We start from the raw sequence: 6,551 nt of genomic DNA, 5'->3' as shown, positions 1-6,551 counted from the left end.
CTCCCACCGCTCCTCTCGACGCCCAGCAACCCGTGTGTTCCTCTGCTGATGTGCTTCTTTGGAAGACCAGCTACCTGTGTGTCTGCCGCTCAGGGTTTTTACAGGCATAGGATGGGGGCATGGCAGGCCAAGGTGGTCTTGGGAAATGCAACATTTGGGCAGGAAAACAAAAATGCCTGTCCTCGGCTGGGCGCGGTGGCTCACGCCTGTAACCCCAGCACTTTGGGAGGCCAAGGTGGGTAGATCACGAGGTCAGGAGTTCAAGACCAGCCTGGCCAAGATGGTGAAACCCTATCTCTACTAAAAATACAAAAATTAGCCAGGCACGGTTGCAGGTGCCTGTAGTCCCAGCTACACAGGAGGCTGAGGCAGGAGAATCGCTTGAACCCAGGGGGCGAAGGTTGCAGTGAGCTGAGACTGTGCCACTGCATTCCAGCCTGGGTGACAGAGTGAGACTCTGTCTCAAAAAATAAAACAAAATAAAAAATGCCTGTCCTCACCTAGGTCCATGGTCACAGGCTGGCAGGGGGGCGGGGGGTGCGGGTGAGGGGGCCTGGCCGGGGCTGCGAGGGTGGGGGTGCTTGGGTGGGTGGGGAGGCTTGCCAGGGACCACACCCTTCCCCTCTTCTTATCATTTAAAGGGACCATCCAGCACTTCCCTTCCCAGCACTTCCCTTCCCAGCTCTTCTCTGGCCCCATCCTGTATCATCGCCAACTCATAGACACCCTTCCTGGCTTTGATGGGAGCACCCTGGTGAGGCCCAGGCTTGGCTGAGCACACTACTGGCTCCCCCACCGGCTGTGCCCGTCTGTAGGAGCACGCTGATAACATACAGAGCAGCTGCTTGCTCTCCTGCTGCCAGCAGATTCCCCAGCTGTGTCTTGTTACTTCCCTGCGACTTCTCAGTGCCCAGGCAGATGTCTGGCTCATGATCGGTTCCTGAGCTTTGCTGCTGGAAGCCTCCTCAATGGCTAGGGTCCTAGGAGCCTCAGCTGCTATAGCTGGCTCCGAGCAATCAGGCCAGAAAATGGATCCAGCCATTGGTTTTCCAGAGGAGAAAACTGAGAGGATGCCCACCGGGTTTTGATGCGCAGTACGAAATGAGATGAATGCACGGTACTCTCCTGTACTAATCTGATGGAGGACTGGTTTGAGTGATAAGTGGATTTTGCAGCAGGGATACAACGTGCTTCAGTGCACCTTCTCGTTCTTCCCCAGACTCAGGGGAAAGAGAAGAATGGGAATGAAAGGCAAAGAGGGACATGAAGAGAGATTATTTCTCTCCACCAGAGTTCCACAACTGCTGGCCAGGGAAGAGGGTCAGGCCAGAGAAGGCGCTGCCCTGCCATCCACCCCAGCTGTGTGTACCTGTCGCCTCAGGCTGTCCTAAAGAGAGGCAATGGCCCTCTCTTTCTCCTGAGTAAAAGGCTCAGCTGGTGCGGGCTGACTGTTTTTGGGCAATGTCAGGAAAGCAGGGTCTGGCAGCTTAAACCTGGTGGGTATGACCAGACATACAGAGGGACGGAGCCCTTTCAAAGCTGGTTGCTCAAAGCCAGCCATCTACTCACATGCATTTCAAACATAGCCCGGGGCCCTAATTCAAACTGCAGCATTTCACTCAGTTCTCAGCATCAGATAAGGCCAAAAGGCTTCCACTCCTTCAGAAGACACCCAGGGGTCCAAGGGAAATCTTGTTCCAAAGTGATTTTTGCCTGGAAGGGCCCAAGCCCCATCCAGGATGGGGACGACCCTCACTGTGGATTATGACATGGGCTCTCTGCACCCCACCTGACTGCTAACACCTCGGGTTCTTCCTCAGGGCTGGCAATGGCCCTGGGATGGACCTAGATTCGGCCCTGACTCTTACTGGCTGCATGATCACTGGCAGTTACATTACCAGAGGCAGATTCAGCACCACCCAGCCCACCAGAGCAAAACCCATAGGCCTTCCAAAGTGCTGTAATCCTAGCACTTCGGAAGGCCAAAATGGAAGGATCACTTGAGGCCAGGAGTTTGAGACCAGCCTGGAAAATATAGAAAGATCCCATCTCTTAAAAAAAAAAAAAAAAAAAAATATATATATATATATATATATATACACACACACACACACATATATATAGAATTAAGACTTCTAACGTGGAAAAAAAAAGACAAAAGAAAAAAGTTATCTGGGCTTGTAGTAAAAAGCAGAAAAAATTAGCTGTGCCTGTAGTCCCAGCTACTTGGGAGGCTGAGGTGGAAGGACTGCTTGAGCCCAGGAGGCAAAAGTTGTGGTGAGCTGAGATCGCACCACTGCATGCCAGCCCAAATGACAGAGCAAGACTCTTTCTCATAAAACAAAACAAAACAAAACCCATAGGCCTTGCCCATCATTGGGAATTAGTTAGGAAATGTAAGTGCATCCACTTTGCAAGAAACTGATCACATTGGTCATCTCCTGGATGGGGATCTAGAAGGATAGGGAATAAAGGCAGAAAGAAAAATTTTCAATTCTTTGCCCTTTTGGATTTGAACTACATGAATATATTCTCTATCCACTAAAAACGTTTAAAGTTTTTAAGAAGTCAAATAACATCAATAGGATTCAGTGATTGACAGGGGCAGGCAGGGAGGGGGTGGAGAGACAGATGTGAAGGATGAGTCTGTGTTGCTAGGCTGGGTAACTGGATTCACCAAAATACAGACTGCAGGAAGAAGACGGTTTGGGGGAAAGGAAATCAATTCGACTTTGGGTTGTTGAGGGAGAAATGCCAGAAATAGTTAAATGGAGATTTCAGCAAGAAATCGAAGATGTGTCAAGTTCTCAAGAGACGCTGTGGTATTGAAAATGTAGATTTGGAGTCATCTTTCAGAAGGTGCATTTGAAGGTGTGGAATGGATGATAGGCTCATCTTTCAGATGAAAAGGACAGAAACTGGCCAGGTGCAATGGCTCCCACCTGTAATCCCAGTACTTTGGGAGGCAGAGGTGGGAGGATCTCTTGAGGATAGGAGTTCAAAACCAGTGCGGGCAATATAGTGAGACCCCCACTGTCTCTAAAAAAATAATAAGAAAAATTTTAAAGGGGAGCAAAAACCAAACAAAACCTCCTTTAAAGAACTAAAAGGGGGAGATGAGTTTATTGGAATATGTTATTGTGAAATCAAAGGGATGGCACAGATATGGCCAAATCCGCAGATTCAAAAACAATCACCAGAATTCTGAGAGGAAAAATTCAAGATTGAAAAAGAGAGATTGTTCTTTAGCCCTAGTCCCAAGCCATAAAGAAGCCACACAAGCAGTTTTAAAGCCATCACTACCATTCAGTGACCACTCAGTGACTTCAGGGCTACTCCCCTCTTCAGAAAATCACCAACAACTCACTCAGCTAACCCCCAAAATCCAAGCTTAACAAAAACTCTCTCTGAGATCAGCATTTGCTTGGTTCAGAGAGACAGTGATCTGAAAACAGATTCTCTTTGGCTGTGCCAGTAACAAGTTCAATACAAACTGTAAAGAGCGAGAGAGAATGACATGCTCTCTTCCAATAATTCTGCTTCTCCTTGTCCTTTCAGTTCAGCTTGCTCTGCTTGTCTTAATTTCCATACAAGCTCTAGTCACTTGTGACCAAGCTATTGCCTGGCTTCTTAAACCGCTTGATCCCAGAAATCCTGATCTATAGGAAAAGACACAGGGAGGATTCTATTTAGCCCAGTTTAGACCATATGCCCAACACTTAACCAACAATGCTGGAAAGGAGGATAGAGATCACGATGGAAAAGATGATAGAGACCATGCTTAGTCACACCCAGGTCAGATACCCTGCTGGCTCTCCTCCACTTGCCATCACCCAGATCAGCCCACTCAGTGCTGCTGACTTCAATGACAATGTTGCCCAGCCTCCGTTGCCAGCTTGCTTCTAGAAGGGTTTGGCCAGTGGGAGGCAACAGCAGACATTCACAGGGCAGGAGGAACGAAAGCTGGGGAGTTTCTTCCCTTTCCCTCCCCGATTTGGGTTGCAATTGTGAGTGGATTCATCCCTCTACAGCTACTACTGCATAATAACTCATTCTGCAAAACTAGACCTCTGAATTCTGGTGACACCATTTCTTCCTCTTCAAGCTAAAGGATGGGAACGGTTTTCTGCTGTAGGTTCCTACCAACATATCTACAAATAGTTCTTTCACTAAAAGCTCCTCAGTGGATTCATGCAAATGGAATTCTGTTTCTATCCAAGACGTTGACTGATACAGGCGTCCAGCTCCAGGGTGGAAGGCAAGCGTTCCTACCCACTTCTACCACATGCACTGAGCAGATTACTGGAAAAATGAAGTTATTCGCCCAAAGAAAGGAGTGCTGAGCAGACACAAGTACACATCCACTGCCGAGGGGAGCTACCTGGGAGAGTGGGAAGAGACACCAGCTGAGAGCAAAGCCTTGGAAGATGCTGCCTCTTAGGGGCAAGAGAAAGAAGAGGAGTGAATGGGGAGGGGGAACTACCAGAAGACAAGTCATGGAAATGCACTGAGAGAAAGGAGTAAGCTTCAAGAAAGTTGCAAGTGCCACAGAGAGGTTCAATACCATGAGAACCAGGAAGAGACTGCTGGATTAATTAACTGGAAAGTTACTGCTCAACTTTGAATCAATAGCTTCAACAGAACGTTGTGGCAGTTGTAAATACATTCTTCCCATAGAGGTGGTATGTGTGTCCCTTCCTCTTGAATCTAAGCTGGCTTGTGACTGTTCCCATCGATGGAGTACAGCAGAAGAGACACAGAGTGGCTGCTGAGGTAGGATCAGAGAAGGTCACACAACTGGAAGCTGTTCTCCTTGAGATGTTCTCTTTGGTAGAAACCAGATCATGTGAAAAGTCTAACTACCCTGAGTCTGCTGTGCTGGAGAGTGGCATGCAGGCTTCCCAGGCAACAGCCTAGGTGAGCCCCCACCTGACAGCCAGCATCTACTGCCAACCAGGTAGGCAAGCCATGTTGGACACCCGACCCTGTTGAGCCTTCAGATGACTGTGGTTCCAGTGGTGTCTGACCACAACCACATGTGAGACCTCAAGCAAGAGCTCCCCAACCAAGACCTTCACAAATTCTTAGTTTACAAAATCATGAGTAAAGGTAAATGGTTGCTGGTTTAAGTTGCTAATTTGTGACACAGCAATAGTAACAAACTGACCTTGGCACTAGAAGTGGAGTACTCTGTGCCGAACATGTTTTAAACGCATGGATTGTCTTTGGGGCTGAGAGCCAAGCAAAGCTGAGAGGACTCGGAGGGGACTTTTAGTAAAAGCCTGATGGTCCCAAAGAGGTTGTCAGTGATGGCTTAAAGGAAAGCAAGAGAAACAGGAAGGAAGGAGATCTTTGTTATAAAATGACAGAAAGTTTGGCAAAATTTTCACCTGTGTTAACACAGAAAATTGAAGACTCACCTGGAACTGGTGAATCTGGCTAAGGAGATTTCCATGCAGAATGTCAAAAGTGACAACTGGTTTCTTTTAACCATGTGTCATAGATATGGATAGCCAGAGAAGGGCTGGGGAGAAAAAAAGGTGGGGTTGGTGAGGAATTGTTCCATGTTCAAGCAGAATTTAGAGAAAATGGGTAAGTACCATAACTTACTAGTTCAAAAATAAGACTATTTCTCACATCCATATCTCCTAGCAGAAGATACCCAAATTAAGAAAGGACCTCAGAGAAAATATCATACCCAGGGCACTGACAGGAAAATGTTTCAGGGAAAAATAAAATGAAGTATGTGACTGTAGCACCCTTTGTTAAGACCTTGAAAGTTTTTAAATGGTGCCTTCATAGACCCTTTAAAACAGAGGTCCCCAGCCCCCAGGCCATGGAACTGTAGTGGTCTATGGACTGTTAGGAACCAGGCTACACAGCAGGAGGTGAGCAGCAGGCAGGCAGAGCGAAGCTTCATCTGTATTTACAGCCACTCCCCATCCTTGCATTACTGCCTGAGCTCCACCTCCTGTCAGATCAGCGGTGGCTTAGATTCTTACAGGAGCCAGAACCCTGTTGTGAACTGCGCATGTGAGGGATCTAGGTTATGCAGTCCTTATGAGAATCTCATCCCTGATGATCTGTCACTGTCTCCCATCACCCCCAGATGGGATTATCCAGTTGCAGGAAAACCAGCTCAGGGCTCCCACTGATTCTACATTATGGTGAGTTGTAGAATCATTTCATTATATATGACAATGTAATCATAATAGTAATAAAGTGCACAATAAATATAATGCACTTGAATCATCCTGAAGCCATCCCCCTCAACTCCGGTCTGAGGAAAAATTGTCTTCCATGAAACCAGTTCCTGGTACCAAAAAGATTAGGGACCACTGCTTTAAAACATACAAACACTCTATTACAGATGTTAAGGTCCTGCCTGGCAGTTCCTCTTTGTTAAACACTAGGACTTTTAAGGAGGTTATTATCTCACCCAGAAGCTTTATAAAGAGCCCAAGGTAGAGGAGGACTTATCTTGAAATTTGTGGGCATGACTTTTGTCTAATGCAGTGGATTTATAGATTGATACATAGGAATCTCACAAA

General features: G+C 47.0%; 1 long non-coding RNA gene across 1 annotated transcript in view; it reads right to left on the bottom strand.

Moving 5' to 3' along the window:
• LOC117096559 overlaps positions 1–6,551 on the bottom strand; it is a 93,244-nt gene that overhangs the window by 35,690 nt on the left and 51,003 nt on the right. The gene's annotated exons all lie outside the window — the stretch shown is intronic.

This window comes from Trachypithecus francoisi, unplaced genomic scaffold, assembly GCF_009764315.1.
Source record: "Trachypithecus francoisi isolate TF-2019V2 unplaced genomic scaffold, Tfra_2.0 Contig01461, whole genome shotgun sequence".
In the NCBI taxonomy this organism is placed as follows: domain Eukaryota; kingdom Metazoa; phylum Chordata; class Mammalia; order Primates; family Cercopithecidae; genus Trachypithecus; species Trachypithecus francoisi.
This window is presented reverse-complemented; position numbering and strand designations above follow the sequence as displayed.